Genomic DNA, 21712 nt, shown 5'->3' with positions numbered 1-21712 from the left:
ACATATAAAGTATAGGTAGTGAATATGTGTACGATTCTATAACTTTATGTTAAAATTTTTCCTAATTAAAATGTTAGAAAACAATTTAATGTTACCCCCACCAGATTAGCATTATCTCTAATTGTCATTAGATTAAAAAATTTCAGCCCAGTGAAAACTGAGTCCAAATTTCTACACTACAGATTGCTGATATTCAGTTCAGAAGTTTGCACAATTCTGAAACAAATATATCAGAGGGCCATTGTTAAACCAGTAGTTCCACTTAAAAGTTATCCTATTTATCCAGTGTTTGTGGGAGGTTAAAAAAAAAAGTTGATACTGATTCCTTTGTCTTCTTTTCCTGTTTTCATCTTATTTTCTTCTTCATAAAAAGCAGACAATTACTAAGTCCAAGAGGAATGAGTCCACTTCAGTATCCAGGTGCACAAACATAACCATAAGCTCATTTTTATGTAATAAATAAAAAACGTGTTTATCCAAAACACTGGGGGAAAAACGCAGTGGGGGAAAAACAACAGCAGGAGGACAAGGAATTCACGTCCAGAAGTTAATTGAAAAAGGTCCTTTAAAACCAATGAGTTAATGTGAAAGTTTAGTAAAATTTTACTTCTTACTGTAATACTGATATTGAAATATTGTCTGGGTGTAAGTTCTCAGTTTAAGAAAAATTCAGTGACACTCTCATCATTAACACATCCAAATTATACTTTTAAAAAACTGACATAGCTGAAACAATAATTCAGCATTTATTTTTATGTAAAGAACATTTTATATTTCTACATTGCACTGATGAGTTTTTGTTTTGTCATGCATTTCTGATTATGTTTTCAGAGCAGAGTAAATATTTCAAAATTTAGTTTACATTTATTTAGAATGGTATATAATTTAAAATATAAGTTTTACTTCACACCAATAGAAATTTATATTAAAAGTACCCTGATACATCTTATCAACATAATCTGTTAGTGAGGCTATGGCAGAGACAGGAACTCTTCTACATCAGTGGTGAAAATGGAAATGGCACAACTTTACAAAGGGAAAACGTGTCAATATCTAGCAAAATTATATACAGTAATCCCACTTCTGATAAGTACAAGTTTATCACTGGAGTATCAATTACAGCAAAGAGTAAAAACAAAGTAATCATACATTTATCAGTAAGGGACTGGCTGAATAAACCATGGCATATGTAAGCAATGGATTACCAGGAAACCATAGAAAGGGAAGAAAAATATCTCTATATACTAGTATGAAGCGACCACACAGATATAGTGTTATATAAATAAAGTGGGGTGGAAAGTATATATTATTGTTTAAGAAAGAGGATATATACATATATATTCATATCTGCTTATATAAAAATTTGAATGTTTTAAAAGTTACCAATGGTAAAGGGAAGAAAAAACCAAGGTTGAGGAGACAGAAACAGAAACTAAGCTTCTTTCAATATATCTTGTTTTAAAAGAGATTCAACTTGTACTATGTAAATATTTACATAACTGTACAAATTTTATTAAAAAATTTTACAAAACTATAAACTATAAAATTATAAAGTATAAGCTATAAAACTTTTATAAAACTGTACAGTTTTTAAATACTATAAAACTATAAAAGGAAAATCAAAACAAATTAGCCAAAATAATCACATAGAGAAAAACTATTCCAAGTGACTTTAAAAAACAGTAATACTACTGTACATCACTACTGGGATATACCATAGAGATAAAGATAATTGCTTAAAAAATCCAACTATTTCCAGTAATCATATTGAGGGTAGTAGTATTGATGTTATTCTGAAACAGTTGTGTATATATTGTAAGATAATATAATTATATGATATTCCATTTCATACATTCCCAGAGTCACTGAAAGTGGTATTCTCAGCATGAAAGGAATCATAGATATAAACATAGACTAGGTTAAGTAAAACACCTGTAGTCCTGAATCTGAGTTGGAAATAAATTTATATTCAGTTATGACATATTTTGTCTCTAAAGAAGGTATATTCTCTTTATGATATCCACTAGAAAAGACCTAGAAATGATGACCAACCTACTAGCAGTGAATGCCCTTAGTGCTTAGATTATAGTCTTGGAGAAATACCTGGTTCCAGTTCTGAGGAAGGAAGTACTTAAGTCGAACCAAGAACATCTTGTTATAACTAAAAATTATACATTTAAGCCACCCATATATCAAATAATAAATCAAAATGGAAATTAGAAAGTGTTTTCAAACGAAAAGAAAAACACTACATACCAGAATTCGTGGGTTGCCACTAAAGTAGCACTTGAGAGATTTATGCTATTCAATGCCTATATTAGGAAAAGAAGAAAGACCTTAACACAACTACTTAAGAAACCTGAGAAAAACAATAGCAAATTAAATCCAAAATAAGCAGAAGAAAGGTAATACTTAAGACCAAAGTAGGTATCATTGAAACAGAAAACAGAAAAGCAATAGGAGAAATTAATGAAACCAAAAGCTGGTTCTTTGAGAATACTGATAAAAATTGTTAAACCTTTGCTACACTGACAAAGAATAAAAGAGAAAAGACACTAATATTCCTATTATATAGTACACTAGTATTAGAATTACTAGTATAAGAAATTCAAGAGGAAATATCACTACAGAGTCTACAAGATCATAAGGGAATACTATGAAAAATAATATGGCTATAAATCTGACAACTTAGTTGAAATGGAAAAAATCCTTGAACTACATAATCTACCACAGCTTACTAAAAAGAAATAAATAAATGAATAGTCCTATTAAAGAAACTGAATATGTAGTTAAAGCCTTCCCATAAAACAAACAAACAAACAAAACAAAACAAAACTCCAGGCCCAGACAGCTTCAGAGGTGAAGTCTACCAAAATTTAAGAAAGAAAGAATACTAATCCTACACAAACTCTTCCAGAAAACTGAAGGGGAGAAACTTCCCAACTCATTCATAGAGATTAGCATTACCCTGATACCTGAGCCACATAAAGACATTACAAGTAAAGAAAACTACAGACCAGTAGTTTTAGGATATTATATTACTATATTATGCAAAGGTTATTATATCACGACAAAGTGGGGTTTATCCTAAGAATGCAGAGTTGCTTTAACATTTTAAAATCATTCAATACAATTCACATATTAACAAACTAAAAACAAACAAAAAAAACCGATCATCGCAACAGATGGTGAAAAGGCATTTGACAAAATTCAATACTCATTCACAATAAAAAGTCAGCAATCTAGGAACAGAAAATAATTTCCTCTCTCCTCTTATTATCAGGAATAAGACAAAGATGTCCACCATCACTACTTCTCTTCAACATTGTACTGCAGGTTTTGGCCAGAGAAATCATGCAAGAAAAGGAAATAAAAGGCATCTAGATTGGAAGGAAGAAGTACAACTATCTTGTTCATAGACAACATGATAGTCTATGTAGAAAGTTCAACAGAATCAACAAAAATCTACTAAAACTAATAAATGAGTTTAGCAAGGTTGCAGGATAGACAATGTACAATCTACAAAAATCAGTTGTATTTCTACACACAGGCAACAAACACTTGAAAAAAGAAATAAAAAATACTGTTTACAAATAGCATTAAAATATGAAATATTTAGGGGCAAATATGACAAAATATGTAAAATACTAATACACTGAAAACTATAAAACACTGCTGATAGATATTACAGAAGGTATAAATAAATGTAGAAATATATCTGGTTCATGTATTGGAAGATTCAATACTGTTAAGATATCAATTCCATTCTAATTGATCTCTATAGACCCAGTACAATACCATTTAAAATCCTAATAGATAAGTTGCAGAAATCATACAGAGTATGTTTTCTAATTATGACAGAATTAAATTAGGATCAATAACAGAAAGACATCAGGAAAGTCTTGAAATATTTGGAAATTAAACAACACAAAATAATAACCATGGGTATAAGAAGAAATCATAGGGAAACTAGAAAAACATTTTGAACTAAATGAGAATGAAAACACAACATATCTAAATTTGTGGAATGCAGCTAAACCAGTGCTTAGGAAAAATATCTCATTTTAGAAAAGACGAAAGGTTTAAAATCAATAATCCGAGCTTCTATTTTAAGAAGTTAGGAAAAGAACAAATAAAATTGAAAATAAGTGAAAGGAAGAAAATAATAAAGATAAGAGCAGAAGTCATCAAAACAGAGATTTCTGTTCCCTATCATCCTAGAATAATTTAAACAAACAAACAAACAAAAAAAGAGAGAGAAGAGAAGGGAAGAGAAGAGAAAAGATAAAGAAAAAAGGAATCAACCATTTCAGACACTGGACAACAGGAACACAGAACAGTGATTCCCTAAGAGAAGAGAAACAAATGAGGTGAGCCCTGAGATTGTCCCAGATTGCTGCCTAAAGACAGATTACGCTCCACAATGCAGAGAAGAGGAAGCCAAATACAGCCCAGCTTGAGGAGATGGAGTTGAGAATTCGAAGAGGCCAGAGTGGCTAGAATTCAGAGTACCAATGAGGAAAGAGCTGTCCATAGACAGAGCTTAGAGATCTGCAAAGGGTTTCATCTGAGAACTGATCAGTGTATATGTGTGAGGAAATGACCCGGGGCTGGGGAAATAATCACCAGGAAAAGGCAGGTAGAACAATACCCTGAATTCAGAGAGGTGCAAACAGTTCATGTTTCCAACAGCCAAAATGGAGAAACCTCATTAACATAAGGGGCATTGAGTGAAAAATGATATGATTATTTATGTAGAAAATCCTAATCAATCTACCAAAAAATACTACTAGAACTAATAGTGAATTTAATAAGGTTGCTAGATACAATCTCTCTCTCATACATGTATATATATATCTATATATATGATTTTTTTTATATATTAGCAAGGACAATTGGAAGTTGAAATTTAAAAACTGTACCACTTACAATACCATCAAACAATATAAAATACCTAGGGATAAATTTGACAAAATATGTGCAAGATACTGAAAATTGTAAAATATCATTGAGGGAAATAAAAGCAGATGAAATAAATGAACAGATACCATGTTCACAGATGGGGAGAGTCAATATTGCTAAAACATCTATCTTACCCACATTGATGTCAATGAAATGCAATCATCATTAAATTCCCAGCAGTGTTACTGAAGAAATTGTTAAGCTGATTTAAAAATTTATATGGAAGCTTATAGGACCTAATACCAAAACAATTTTGAAAAATAAGAAAAAAAGTTAAAGGATTTGCACAACCTGATTTTAAAACATATTTTAAAGCTACAATAAGACAGTGTGATACTATCATGAGAACAGAATAGAATCCAGAAGTAGGCACACATTTACATAACCAAATGATTATTTGACACTGGTGCAAAGACTGTAAGTGAGGAAAGGATAATCTTTTCAAAAATGGTGCTGGAACAACTGGTTGGCCATATGCAATAAAAATGAACATCAACCCTGATCTCATCTGACATACAAAAATTAATTCAAAATGGATCACAGCCCTAAATGTAAAATCTAAAACTATAAAAATTCTAAAATAATACATAGGAGGAAATCTTGACCTTGGATCTAAAAAGAAAATATTTTAATAGAACACAGAATGCACAAATGTATAAAAGGAAAAAACATGATAATTTCATCAAAATTTAAAACTTGGCTCTTTGAAAGACAGTGTTATTATAATGAAAAGGCAAGCTACATACCAGGAGAAGATATTCACAAAACATATGCTCAAAAAGGAACTTATATCTAGAACTGCACTGCCAAGAGGATTTTCTGAGATTATGGAACTATTTTATATCTGCACTGTCCAACAGGTAGCTACTATTCATATATGACTAAATGAGCACTTGAAATGTGGCTAGTGTGACTAGGGAACCGAATTTATAGTATTGAATATTTAATTTTAATTAATTTAAATGTAAATTCCCACTGGTTACTGACTAACATACTAAGCAGTACAGCTCTGGAATTTATAAAGAATACATAAAACTCAACAATGAGGACAAACAACCCAATACAAAATAAACAGATTTGAACTGACACTTTACCAAAGATAATATATGGATGCCAAATAAGCCCATGAAAAGACACTCAAATTTATTAGTAACCAGAGAAATACAAATTAAAACTACAGAGATATGACACACATACAAAAACAGCTGAACATTTACAAAATGACCATACTAAATGTTGGTGAAAATGTGGAGCAATGATAACTTTCATAACCTAGTGGGAATATAAAATGGTACAACCACTTTGGAAAACAATTCAGCAGTTTCTTAATACGCCTACCATACAATCAAGCTATTCTACTTCTTGATACTTACCAAGAAATAAAAAACTATGAAATACAAGTACACGTAAATATTTGTATATGAATGTATAAAGCAGCTTTATTTTTCATCACAAGACTGGAAAAAACCCTACCAGCAGGTAAAAGGAATATATAAATTGTGGTATACCCACATAGTGCAATCCTAGTCAGCAATAAAAATGGAACATAGTATTTATATAAAATTCTCAGAAATGCCAACTAACCTAATAGTGACATCAAGTATTGATAGATCACTGATTGCCTGAGGACAGGTTGGTAGGGTAGCAGGAAAGAATGAATTACAAAGGCACACGAGGAAACTTTTGAAGGGTATGGAACTGTTCGTTATCTTGATTGTAGTGATGGTTCAATGGGTGAACTGCACACTTTAAATCTGGGTACCTTACTGTACATAATTTTACTCCAATAAATCTTTAAAAACAAAAACAAAAGCAAAAAAATCAGTGAAATAGAAAGTGAACATACAACAGAGAAAAGCAATAAAACCAAAAGCTGATTTTTTTGAAAAGATAATAAAATTGATGTGCTTCTAGCTAGATTAATCTAAGAAAAAAAAGAATTTAGAAATTACAAATACCAAGAATGAAAGAAAGAATATCATTACAGTACTTACAGCATTAAAAACATAAAAGAATATTACGTATAACTTTGTTGTGATTAAGTTGACAACTGGGATGAAACGGGCACATTCCTTGAGAGAAACAAATCATCAAAACTGACTCAAGAAGGAATAAAATACCCATATAGTTCTACATCTATTTAAAAAATTAAAATCATAATTTAAAACCTAGAAAGAAAACTCAAATGCTAGGTAACTTTACTAGTAAATTCTACTCTAAGCATTCTAGAAAGAAATAATGACATTCCTTTACATGCCCTTTCAAAGAAGGAGGTGACACTTCTCAACTCATTATATGAGGTCACCAGCACCTTGATGCCCAAACTAGACAGGAAAACTGCAGACCCTATCCCTCATGCATATGGACTGAAAATATTTTATAAACCCATAACCCCTTTCTAACTACAAGAAAATATCAGACAAACCCAAATTGAAGAACATTCTACAAAATACCTCAAAATTGTCTACCAATACTCCTCAAAATTTTCAAGGTCATCAAAATCAAGAAAAGTCTGAGAAACTGTCACAGTCTCGAGGAGCCTAAGGAAGATATAATGACTAAATCTAATATGGTATCTGGGATGAAATCCTAGAATAGAAAAAGGACATTAATTAAAAACTAACTAAATCTGATTATGTATGGCCTTTAGTTAATAACAATGTATTAATAGTGACTCATTATTTGTGACAAATGCACTGTAGTACTGTAAGATGTTAACAATAGGGTATACTGGTTGGGAGGATATGCTGAAATGCTGTAATGTTTTTATAACTTTTCTGTAAATCTAAAGATATTCTAAAATTAAAAGTTCATTTTAAAAAATCAATGTAGTCCACCTTATTAAGACTAAAAGAAGAAAATCATAATATATGATCATTTTAAAGTTGCAGGAAAAGCATTTGACAAAATTCAACACTCATTTATGATAAAACACTCAAAAACTGGGAATTCAAGGGACCTTCCTGCATTTAATAAAGGACATCTACAAAAAGACCCTGCAGCTAGCTAATATTAAACTTAATGATGAAAGACTTAGTATTCTCCTAAGAAGAGGAACAAAAAAGTAAGTCTGCTCTCACCACTTTTGTTCAACTATATACCAGAGGTTTTAGCCAGTACATTAGGGCAAGAAAAGGAAATTTTTTAAAAAATCGAACAGATTGGAATGGAAGAAGTAAAAATGTCTTTATTCACATAGGAAATGAGTGTGTATGCAGAATATCCTGAGAAATCTACATTAAAGCTAATACAATCTTTTAAAAAAGCTAATAGAACTAATAAGTAAATTTATAAGATCAAGGGATTAAACGTCAATAAACAAAAAATCAACTGTATTTCTACATATTATCAATGATTAAATGGAACATGTAATAAAAAGAGTTAAAATATCAATAAAAAACATAAAAGACCTGTTAGAAAGCTCAGGAATCAAGATACTATAATACTGGTAAGGACAGACATATAGATTGATGAAAAAAAATTAAGTCTAAGTAGACTTACACATATATGGCAAATTGATTTTTGACAAAGGTTCCAGAATGAAAACATATGTCCTTCTTCTCAATCCAACTGGCAAAAGAAACTCTCTTCAATCATTGGTATGGCAACAACTGGATATCCATTAGGAAAAATAATAAACCTCTACCCTTATATTACTATATACAAAAATTAAATCCAACTTGATCACAGGCCTAAGAGAAGAGAACATAGGATACTATCTTTGAGACTTTCAAGCATTCAAATATTTCTTAGATAAGACACACAATGTATAAACCAAGAAAAAACTTGATAAAATTAGACTTCATCATAAAAAACTTCTTGCTCCTCAAAAAGCAATGTTAAGAAAGTGAAAAGACAGATTTAGAGGAAATATTTTCACCATATATATTTGACAAAACACTTAACCAGAATATATAAAGAACTCTTTCAACTCCCTAGATTTATAAATAAAGAAATGAGCAAAAGATTTAAACAGATCAGTTCACAAAGAAAAATATATGAATAGGCAATAATTACATGAAATGATGCACGATATTATTAGTCTTCAGGAAAATGCAAATGTAAACCATAATGAGATACCAACAACACACCCACTAGAAAGACCAAAGATATTTTTAACAGTCATTTACTAAGTTTTGGGAAAGATGTGAGCAACTCAAACTCTCATACATTACTGACAGGTATGTAAAATGGTACAACCACTATAGAAAACAGTCTGGCAATTTAAAGTTAGACAAACACTATATGATTCAGTAATTCAACTCTTAGGTATTTACCCAACAGAGTGAAAACATATGCCCACATAAAGACCTACACACAAATGTTCATAGAAGCTTTCTTCATAATAGCTCCAAACTGCAAACAACTCAAATGCCCGTCAACACGTGAGTGAATAAGCTAACTGTGGTACATCCATACAATGGAATACTACTTGACAAGAAAATGGAACAAACTTCTAATAAATGTAACAATGATGAATCTCAAAAACATTTCACTTAGCTAAAGAATACAGACCCAAAAGAAATAAATAGGACAAAACAGAGATATTTCCACTTGATAAAAGTTACAATATACCAAAAAGATATAACTACCCTGAGCTTTACGGACCTCACAATACAGGTTCAAAATACATAAAGCAATAACCTAATAGACTAACAAGAAGAAATATATAAGTTCACAACTGAAGTGGGAAACATTTCACGCCTCTTTTAGCAAGTGACAGAAGATGAGGACAAAATATTAGGAAGGTATTGATGATTTACATAACTGGTAACATACTTTTCAACATACATGTAAAACTCCTAAAAATCTATGTGTCAAATCATAAAGAAAATTTAAAAATCAAATACCATACAACCATATTCTCTGGTATAGGCAATAAACAAGTTAACATTAAAAATTAGAGTCCAAAATGTAAAATAGATAGCTAGTGGGAAGCAGCCGCATAGCCCAGGGAGATCAGCTCGGTGCTTTGTGACCACCTAGAGGGGTGGGATAGGGAGGGTGGGAGGGAGGGAGATGCAAGAGGGAAGAGATATGGGAACATATGTATATGTATAACTGATTCACTTTGTTATAAAGCAGAAACTAACACACCATTGTAAAGCAATTATACTCCAATAAAGATGTTTAAAAAAAAAATTAGAGTCCAAATGAAAACAAAAACAAGTAATACAAAATAAAATATATAACATTTCAACTTCCTGCTTTACACTAGAAAATATCCAACATTAAGTAAAAAAAGAATAACATAATTTATAATTTTTACAAATTTATAAATTTGTAATTTATAGGAATTTTTAGCCTCTGTTAGTTAGATAAAAATCAATGTTTGCTAAGTGGCAGAATAATTTTGGAACCATTCTATCATTTTCATTTAAAGTGATAATCTCTGATCTGCCACACCAGACAGAACCTAATGGTTACAATGGGATTATTATAGTTACAATGAAGTTTATAAACTTAGCTTCTAGAAATGTTCTTTATATATCTTATGAGATAGGAAATTCTCAAAACTGAATCGCTTTTATTGAGGCAGTATAATATATTGGGTAAGGTCATGAATTTTAAAGCCAGAGAGAAGTAGATTTAAATTTAAACTCCATTACTTAATAGTTGTGAGATCTAAAGTAAATTATTTTAAACTTCTAAGATTAAATATCCTTATTTGTAAAATGAAAAAATTACCCTAAAATGTATGCATAAAATACTTAACTAAGAACTTGGTACCTGGTAAGCACTCAGTTTAAATTATACCTTTTATCAGTATTGCTAATACTAACACTTTGTCATACACCTCAAAATTTACTATGTTCGAAACCATCTATCCAGTATTCAAAAGCTAGAAACTTCATTCTTAACTCCTTTCACTTCCTTACATCCAAATCTTATTGATTCTCATTCCTAAATGTCTCTAAAAATTTTCCCTTCACTGTACAAGTACTTCATTATCATTTACCTGAATTATTTTCAACTGCCTCTTAAATAGTCTCTCTACCTGCCTTGCCCATCTCTCTCTTCCAATCAATTCTTTGATAGCGCTTTCTTTCAAAAACACAAGTTAAATCACATAATTGACTGATTTTTTAATATTATTTCCCTACTACCCAGAAATCTAAAGTCTTCAGCCTGACAAAGGTTGTTCCCAGTCTGATCCTTATTTACTGTACTAGCCCCATCTCCACTCCTTTCTAGAAACTTTGAGCTCTAACTTAAGTTCTCATTGTTAGAATATTATGTCACCCATTTCCTGTGTTAAAGAACTCCTACTCATCCATTAAAACTCAGCATATACTGTATCACTTCTTTGAAGCCTTCCTTCATGCCTTAAGGCAGCTGCTTTGTTTTCCTCTTTCTACTTCAATGTTTACATATATAAGACAAATATGGTAAGTACGGAATGTTTCTACCGTATAAAGCATTATTTATGATCATGTTGATGATTCAGTCATAAAATACATAAAATTTGAAGTCAAATGACAGAAAAAGGTATCAAGGTTGATATCTAGGAATGCAGACCAAAATTTTATTTGTACCTCTCTGCATTTTCCAAATTTTCTAAAATACACGTATATTAACTTTATAATTATTAAAAAATGTGTTTGTAGAAAATAAACAAAAAAGCAGCTATTCTAGAAAACCATAATTATCAAAAAAGTTAGGATTATTAAACGTCCTAATTTAATGTTAATTTATAGAGTATGCATCACAGAAACCTGCCACAGGACCATTTTGGATTCACCTCGCAGAAATTATTTTTTTCCAAAAACTGAAGGGTTAGTCTCAATGGAAAAAAAAAAAAGACCAAGCCAAAGTTATATGGATACAAAATGAATTACACAACTGAAACTTGGTTGATCTTCCAGATGTTTCAGGCTCAAGTGCTTTGGGAGCCTTGGAAGCTACAAATTAATGCCACAATCCTGTATTTTGCTTTGCATATGCACACATAATATTAAGAATACTGAACTCTTACAACTCATTAATAAAGAGACAAATAACCCAATTAAAAATGTTCTAAGTTTTAAATGGAAAATTCCCACCCAAAAGATATGCAAATGGAAAATAAACACATGAAAGATGCTCAATGTCATAAGGGAAATGAAAATGAAAACCACAAGCGATACCTCTTCACACTCACCAAGATGGCTATAGGTAAAAAGATGGAAAATAACAAGGATTGGTAAGGATGTGGAGAAGTCAGAACCATCATATATTGCTGGTAGGAATGGTGCAGCTGCCTTGGAAAATATTTGGCTCCTCCAAAAGCTAAACATAGAGTTACCATATGATGCAACAATTCCACTCCTGGATATATGCAAGAGAAATGAAACATAAAAACTTGCACATGAATGTTCACAGCAGCATTATTCATAATGGCCAACAGGTGAAAATAACCCAAATGTCCATCGACTGATGACCAAATAAACAAAACTGTTGTATCTATCCATATAATGAAATATTAACAACAAAGAAAAGTAATGAAGTATTGATACAAACTACAACATAGATGAACCCTGAAAATTTCATGCTAACTGAAAGAAGCCAGTTACAAAAGACCACATAGTACGTGACTGCATTTATATGAAATGTCCAGAAGAGGCAAAGCTATAGAGACAGAAAGGAAGTCAGTGGCTGCTTAAAGCTAGAGATAGGGAAAGAAGGGACATGGGCGAGAATGAAGAATGACAGCTAATGGCTATGGGGTTTCTTTTAGGAGGGATGAAAATGCTTTAAAAGTTGTGATGGCTGCACAACTCTGTGAATATACTAAAAACCACTGAACTGTACACTTTAAATGGGTGAATTAAATGGTATGAATTGTATCTCAATAAAGCTGTTTAAAGAAAGAATGTCAACTGGCCCCTTTTCCAACAAATTACTTGATCTGGGGAATGAGCGTTTTCATTTATAAATGGGAACAGTATCTGTTTCCATCTTTCCACTTCTAGCAGTAAGAATATATAAAAGATATATAGGAGAAGCGTTCTAGAAAGCTAGTTTCATGACTTGAAGACGACTGTATTGGTTATCACTTGCTACATAACAAATTACCCCAAAACATAGCCACTTAAAACAACAAACATTATCCCCCACAGTTTCTAAGGGTCAGGAACCAGGGAGTAGCTTAGCTGGGTGAGTCTGGCTCAGGTTTCTTATGAGGTTGCAGTCAAGCTAGGGCTGCAATCTGAAGACCTGACTGGGGTTTGAAAATCTACTTGCAAGGTTATTCACGTGGCTGTTGGTTGGAGGCTTCAGTTCCTCCCTTTATAGGCCTCTCTGTAGATGGCTACTTAGGACATTGCTTCCCCCAGAGAAAATGATTACAGAGATGGAGAAAGCGTGAGAGCAAACGAGACAGAAGCTTGGTCTTTTATAACCTAATCTCAGAAGTGGTAAATCATCATTTTTGCAATATCCTATTGGTTACAGAGATCAATTCAGATACAATGTGTGTGGGAGGACTGCACAAGTATGTGAATTCCAGGAGGTAGGAATCATTGGGGCCATTATGGAGAACTGGCTACCAAAATGACATTATGACAATAAACTGACCAAAGATCCCACATAAGCAAATGCTTGACCTCTGCACTAAAAGAGGATAAGGAGGATACTCATTTCTTAGTAGTGTGACAGACACACACTTGGAGATGTTTTAAGAGTTGTGATAAAAGGGTTTGTAAGAAGCATTCATACCATTTTCCATTCTCCTTGTGACTGAGTTATGGTTAGCCTAAAGAAACACAAAATTATACAGTTGGGGGCTGGTGGGAGAAAGTATATAAAGGATTTAGTCAACTGCACCCTCCCTCTCCTCCCACCACTGACAGGTAAGGAAAGAGTCCTGGTTGAAGAAAGGCTAGGTGACTCCACCAGGGTCATTAGTGATAGAGCAGAAACTAGAATCCATTCCATGTGTCTTCTCATTACACCAGGAGCTATGCATCAGAGAATCAATGGCAGTGACTCATTATACAGCTGAGACGTTAAACATGTGAGCATTAAATCAACAAACATTAAACTGATGGTCACTCCAGAATTGGCATTTCTTTGTGTAGCTTTTCGACGCTGGCTGTGTCACTTTCTCAGGCAGCAGTGGACTCTTATCCCTCTTTCTACTCCAACTGAGAGTTGACTTACATAGCTAGGGGAAGAATCACTCATTCAGCTCAGCTAATATTTATAGAATATCTCTTCTATACCTAGCACTAAATATGCAGATATAAGAGCAGAAAACATGGTCCCTTCACTCAAAATGCAGGTAGTCAAGTAGAAGAAAAACCTATACCTGAACATTAAGAGAATTAGACATTATGTCACATGGCAGCACAAGGATTTATATATTTTTAATAATTTTATTTAACAAAAAACTTATATAATGCTTAAAATGTGCCAGATATATTACAATTTTAACTCCTTTAATCCCCTATGAGGTTATCCCCATTTTACAGATGAGAAAAGTCAGGCCTGAAGAGGTTATGAAACTTGCCAAAGTTCTCATGCTTGGTAATAAGGAGGGCCAGATTCAAACCCAGGAAGAATGGCTCCATAGTCCATACTTTCTTAACCATAATAGTATGAAGGTTCTCAATAATACTAACAATTATTCTTCTGCTTTTTTAAAGGCTTTGAAGGAAAGTCAATCATGAAATTCCAAAGCTCCTCTGAGAAATCTTTCAAGATGTACAGGGTAAGGCAGTATTTAGCCCAATACAGTAAGGATGTCTTAGGACAGCCTGCTAACCCCGTGGAGAGGGGTGAGGAAAAGTGAATAAACATTCACTAATGAGACAGTGCTTTCCTGGTGCCAAAATGAAAGATAAAACTGAATCATAACTGCAATTAACAAATTAGGTTATAGTTGGAATAAAGAAATTAAATGGATGTACTGTTCTGCAAGTGCAGAAATAAATTAATTTGGCCCTATCAAAGCTCACTAGAATGTGGAGAGACTTAACATCTTCTAAAGATTTCCTCCCAGAATACGATAGGAAAATAGCATACTACACCAAGAACAGATGTATTTGATCATTTTTAAAGAATACGAAAAGTAGTTTGAAGAGAATAAAGTGATATGTGGGCCTGGAAAACCTTTTGCTTAACAAAGCAATGAATTCCAGTTTGGTAAAAATTTGCCAACTTCGCCACTTTATAAAGCAATTGCTGCCATCTCTTTCTTTTACATCTGATTTTTACTTTGGAAAATGTTCCTTGCAAGGAAAGAAGGGACCCTGTAGACTGCTGGTAATCTTCGTGTATTAAATTTCTACTTGGTGTTCTGCTCATCACATACCTTGAATCATCTACAGGTCCTAAAACCTCAGAACACATTGTCCAAAACTGTAGGAATAGGCCTTATTTACAGCCAACTGGCATGTAATGCAAGGCAGCACAATGAATAGTGTTTTTTTCTTAAAAAAAAACCTGAATACAGGTTTTTATCTAAGGTAATATAACAGTATAGTTTATTGTAATTTTGAAAAGGTCTTAAAGATTTTTTTAAAAATTCCTCTAAAATTTAAAATTTTATTTAAAAGTCTTGTATCAAAAAATTGTATCTAGGTACAGAAGGTTTATAGAATTCCAAAGGAAAGTCTAGTAACTTCCCTTTTAAATTGACTTTTCCTTTAAATTCTATCAAACAGTTACCATAACTATCTTAGAGTCTCAGCATGAGGGTGGCCTTTATGAGATCATTCAGTTCATTTCAATGACTGTATCTGTCAAGTTTACACTTATCACAGGTAGAAGCAGGTTTTCATTCTCTTATGAAAGTAGATTTGACCACAATCCTCAGTAAACTACTCCAGAGTATAAATGTTCTCCTTGCATTTGAAAGTATGGCATGTTATCATCCACTTTAGACTAATTAGATGTTAGATGCTAACATGACAGAGAAAAAGGAAATGGAATGATGAGGAATTTGCAGAACACAATGTGGGACATTCTGAGTAGGACGATGTTAGCGTGTATATGAGTGAGTGAGTGAGTGAGTGAGTGTGTGTGTGTGTGTGTGTGTGTAGAGTCATACATAACAGGAGTGAACTGACCAAAAGGAAGAAGTCAGTTAGCAAACAGCTGCTTTCCTAGTCTCGAATGGCTTCTGCTTTGGCTCTCTCACCCTAGTATCCTTACCCCAAACTAGCTAATTCTATATGTGTCTAATCTTGATTCATAGCTTTGGCACATATGATGCTCCTGGAGCCCCTTCATCTCAAGTGGCCAAGCAAAGCAGGTCAATCCTCCATGTCTCAAGCCCTTATTTCCCAGAATCATCCTAGGTATACTTTGAATTTTTGCCTAGGGAGACCTCAAGAATTGTCAGGGTCTACCAGGAATAAATGCCAAATATTCTGAGCTAATCTTGCTTCAGGCCAGGCCTAGAAATATAATTATCTTGATAAAATGAATTTAATACTAGAGTCTAGCTGGCTTCCAGATTGCATCTTTCATCTTTTAAAATTTTCCATCTATTATGGTCCTCAAAGAGTCTCTTTACCAGGATAATATGAACTTTTATTTCTGTTATTAATGCTTCCACTACTACTACTACTACTACTACTACTACTACTACTACTATTACCACTACAACAACAACATAGCCTTCAAATATAAAAGCACTGATCATGTGCTAGAGACTACATTAAAAGTTTTACATATATAATACCCATTTAGTCTTTCTTACAACCTTATGAGGTAGGGTTTATTATTATCCCTGGTTTAAAAACCTACCCAAGATCACATGACTGGTAAGGGGCAGTATTGGGATTCAAACCTGGCAGTTTGGCTCCAGATTCCATGCTCTTAGATACTATATCATATTCCTTTTGTTTGTGTAATGCAAAGAATATTCCATCAAGATAACCTGGATTTCCATTCCTATCTCTAATGTTAATCAATTGTGTGACCTAGGGCAAGTCTTTGACTCAATTTCTACTATATAATGAGCCAGGCTCAATGATTCGTTTCTAGTCATACAATGCTGTGATAATAAAGTAGGTGCTTTTCATTAACAAATGGTACTGGATAATTCAGGAGGTTTAAAGCTTGAAAATGAAATATATCTAAGGGAAGGAAAGAGGCAACTAATAATAACTAAGTCAATCTTTTAAACATCTTCACTTATTTTCTCATTTCATATTCTATGAAAGTATTAGATTCATATTTTACAGAGGAAGACCCTGAGACTCAGAGATTAGGTAATTTATCTGAGGTCACACAGAAAATCAGGATGGAGAGCCAGCATTTGAATGCAGCCAAAGCCCAAGCACTTCCTGCTGCACCACAACACTTCCTTGGCATTGCCTTTCTCTCCTCTCAGCAGCAATAAGCAGAGATTTAAAATGTAATATATGTAAAGTACCTACTACAAAGTCTTTCAAGCAGCACACACACAATAAATTGATTTGGAGGTAAGGATGGAGATGGGTGAATACTAACTTGAAAGTGCTAACACTGTAACTTAAAACAAAAGTGGGTATATTTTTGTGTATTTTTCTACAAGGTAGGCTGAATACCACATCAAAACAAGTGAATTTCTGGAAGAAAAGTTTGTGTGACTTGAACTTATCCCTAAGTAAATGATGAAGTACCACAAGAATGCCACCATATGTGGTATTTACAGACCACATACATGAGTTCTTGTGGTATTCTGCTGCATGAAATAACTTCCTAACAATAACTCAGAATCATTTTGTTAAAAGTAATCTTCCTTTTTCCCTAGCCAGAATTTCACAAATAATACCAATGAACAAGGAAGGTCTTTTATGTATTGGCTACTCAAAGGAGGGCAGGAGAGTCAGAAACTACTGTGCTAACTTATTAAATTCCTATTGTAGTTTGGAAATGGAATCACTTGCTCATTCACTGATTCATCCAACAAATAATAATTGAACACCAGATATTATTTATAAGGCATTATTTTATTAACAAATGTCAGGGACATTAAAGGGAACATGACATAAACTGTAATGCCACTGCAGTGGGATGAGCGCTGTGGTTCAAGATATACAAGGTGCTATAGGAGCACGAATGTTATTTAAAGGCTTAGAGGAGTTCCTGAAGGAAGTGACATTTGAGACAATGCTAGACAGTATACTGTGTTTAGGAAACTACAAGTAATTAAGAATGATTTAGAAGTCAGAGTAAGTGTAGGAAGTATTGAATTTCAACAAATCATAATTATATAGCAATAGAACTAGAAGTAGAAGGGTTTAACAGATAATAACTTCAATACTCTCATTTTACTTTTAAGGAAACTAAGCCCTCTAATATAGGTGCCCAGAGTCTTACCAGGAGGATGTCTATTACATGAGGTGAGGTCATCCTTAAACACAGAACTGAACACTATTGTGTTTGAGAGTACAAACAGCTGAGTGCAGCCATGTTGGAAAACCACTAACCTTCTTAGTGTGAAAGATACGTATCATCTGCTATACCAGCTAATATAATAATTACTTAGAGGAATCACCTCCAGCTGATCAATGGTGTCCAGATAACCCCCCAAAAAGTTAAAATCTCTAAATTTCCCCTTCCTTATGAACTCGATGGGTTGAACAAAGAATTTTGGAGATAAAACTGTGTTTAACACATAAACACATTTAAGTCACCGCTTAACCTATTTCCTCCTCTTTTAAACCTAGCTCTTATTAATTAAATTCAGTAAAAATTGAGATGCAACAGCTGTTAAATGAAAGGATTCCATTAAATCCTCTGTGGATGTTTGCTAAACTTTGGACAAAAGCTTTATCACCTACAAGTCATTAATTACTAAATAACACCTTAACTAGGGGACAACAGTAGAAATAATGTTCTACTGCAAAGCCAACATCAAGTATAGGTTTAACTCAAGAAATATGAAATGCTATGGTGGCTTTATTTAACTCAAGAAATATGCAATGCTAATAAATAAAACACTCAATTTCTTTGCTGTCTGTCCACACCCTGTGTACAAATCTTTTATAGGTTAGCTCCCATGATACTACATGCAAAGAGATAGTAAAGATTCTTTTTAGGTACTCGAATTTTGTTGCATAAAGTTCTACTTCATAGGTGTGCTCAGCTTAGACTTCAGAAATTTTCCTTGTTTCCTGGGTATAAATTATGGAAAAGCAAAATTCCAATTATGAAAATTTGAGTTATTTTTAACAACTTTGAAAAAAGAAGTGATTTACTTTATAAAACAATTCACTACAAAGTTTCTTTAAAATAGCAAGTTCATTAACTGATTGATGTAACTTTTCAGGAGTGTACATTGTATAAAGATGGTCAAAATTCAAAGACTTTCTTGAATGGTTGTTGTAATAGGATTTGAACTTTAATTTTTTAAAAAAACTGCAAGACTTGAAAATGCAAAGAACTAATTTATCTATATTAACGTGAGAATTTAAACATTACAGAAAGCAAATAAAAATTCTAATCACACTTGCATAGACAAGGTTTAGAAGGACTTACAAATGATTAATCATGGTTACCCCTGGGGATGGAGAGGGGACTTTGCTTTTGGTTTTATAATGTCCACACTGTTTTATAAGAAATACATATTATAATTCTGTACTTCCTTAAAATTTTGGTTCAGTATTCCCTTTTTAAAAGCATTCTTTTATGAAAGGATTCTTTTGTAGCCTGTCATAGTGGTTCTCTACCAAGAGTGTATCAGAATCAACTATGAAGAGTTTTTGAAAAACATGTAGACGTCTGTGTCCCTCTGCAGAATACTGACTTTAAAAGCTTCGGAAACCACCAGACTAGATGACCTTTAAGGTTCTTTCCAATCCTGAGATTACACTACTTACAAATATTTTGTACACATTCAACACCCAATAGCTTTTTTTTTTTTTGGTACACACATTAACCACCCAATACTACATAGCATAAAAGCATTATTTCTAAACGATAGGTGAAGGTCCTGTTCCCCTGCACTATGCACTCGCACTACTGACCTGGAGAAACTCACAGGAAATAAACTGAAGATTAAAACATATTCATCTTCAACTTAAATATACTTTTTTCCTTTTTTATTTTGCCAAAAAACCATCATATTTCCCTATTTCTGAGGCAGGAATTTGGGAAACTGACTCTAATGTAAGCACCAATTATTGCAGAGGTGATGGGGAGGCAGGAGTGGGGAAGGACATGGCTGTATATTATCATATTGGTTCTCTAACTCAAAACAACCCCAGTAAGTCAGGTAAGTGTTAGCTTTTTCCCTAACTTGGCACTGAATCTCTATCAGTCATTCTCAATCCTAGATCCAACGTCCCTTTGTTATATAAAGGACAAATGCATATACATTTATTCTAATTCCTCCTTTTCTATCCTGAAACAAAATTCACAGATATTTAACAGAATCTCAAAAGTGTCGATAAAATACCCTGATAGTAATATAAAGGGAAATGAAAGTAATTAATAACAAATTATGTATTTCAATATGTATATGCTCATTCATGACTATATTAAAAGACAATGAAGTAGTCAGATGCTTACACCTACTTATAATGAATATATTTAGATTTAAGATAAGTAGGATGATAAGAAACTATTCCATGCAACAAGTATGAGAAAATGAAGTAAAGCCAAGTGATTTTTTGAAATGATTCCAAACAACACGAAGTGCAATTATCTCTTGGTATGCAAGGTAGCTACATTTCTGGAAATTTTAGTGTTCATTAAATCTACATAAAAGGATATAAAATACTTTGTATTTGTATATAAAACATAGTTATAGGCATAGATAATTATATAAAGCTTTTCCCCCCCCTTCACAAGTATCCCATACATGCGACATTCAAAAACTACGCAGGAGCCACAAAACTGTTGTGTAGGATGTCCTGTGCATTATGTGATGTCTAGTAACTCTGGCGACTGCCCCCTAAATCATTTTGCTTCACAAAATTCCAAAATGCCCCCTGGAGGTTAGCACCACCCTGTTGAGAACCAATGGTCTATATGAACTTTCAGTACCTGCATGCATACTGTTGTAAATCCTCACCCTGGGTTAGCGGGTAAGTGGGCCACTATTTGACCCCCTGATTTGGGGCTAAAGCTTCTCTGATATAAATAAGGGCTACTTTTAATTAAAAAGCTTAACACATGTTCATCCCAGGAACTTCCAATAAAAAATTTTACCTAAAACTGTTTACCTGTTTTTAAAAAAGTGAATAATAAAGCTATTTTTACATATATAGTAGAATTAAAGACAATTCTGCCTCCTCTGTCTACCTCCCCTAAAAAATAATTTCTCCTGAGTTTTCTAGGTAATCAAGGTCAAACTGTGAAGATATAACCATTCTTTTCTTATCCACATGAATGCAAAGATATACTAATGTAAACAATCTAAAAGTCATTTATATATGGCACTGAAGTATATTACTGTATTATTCATTTGGCAGAAGAATATCTTCCTAATTAAATTTTGATTAGGCATCTATTAAAAGTAATTTACATTTTCTGATCAACCCAATGACTAAAGCGTGTGTCGTTTGTGGGCAGCTGGGGGAGCTGCCTGAGAACTTGCTGAGTACTAAGAGGGGAGGGACTTAGGTATTTTGAAAGTTTCACTCTTTGGGATTTGGCTATATAATTTATTTTGGACACTGAAAAAAAATTCCATGCCTTCACATAGATTTTATGTTAAATTAACACACCATTCATAGAAATATCAGATATACCCTCACTTTTAAAAAAGTGATAAGGACTTCCCTTTACATGAAAGGATTCACATATTAGAGGAAAATCATCACAGGTTTCC

At 33.0% G+C, this 21712-nt stretch overlaps 1 protein-coding gene across 2 annotated transcripts in view; it reads right to left on the bottom strand.

Annotated features, from left to right (window-relative positions):
- Window positions 1-21712, bottom strand: part of ARHGAP20 (Rho GTPase activating protein 20) — a 140150-nt gene that overhangs the window by 100493 nt on the left and 17945 nt on the right. The gene's annotated exons all lie outside the window — the stretch shown is intronic.

Source organism: Balaenoptera acutorostrata, chromosome 9 (assembly GCF_949987535.1).
Source record: "Balaenoptera acutorostrata chromosome 9, mBalAcu1.1, whole genome shotgun sequence".
Lineage (NCBI taxonomy): Eukaryota > Metazoa > Chordata > Mammalia > Artiodactyla > Balaenopteridae > Balaenoptera > Balaenoptera acutorostrata.
Note: the sequence above shows the minus strand (reverse complement) of the source record. Positions and strands in the feature narration are given on the sequence as shown.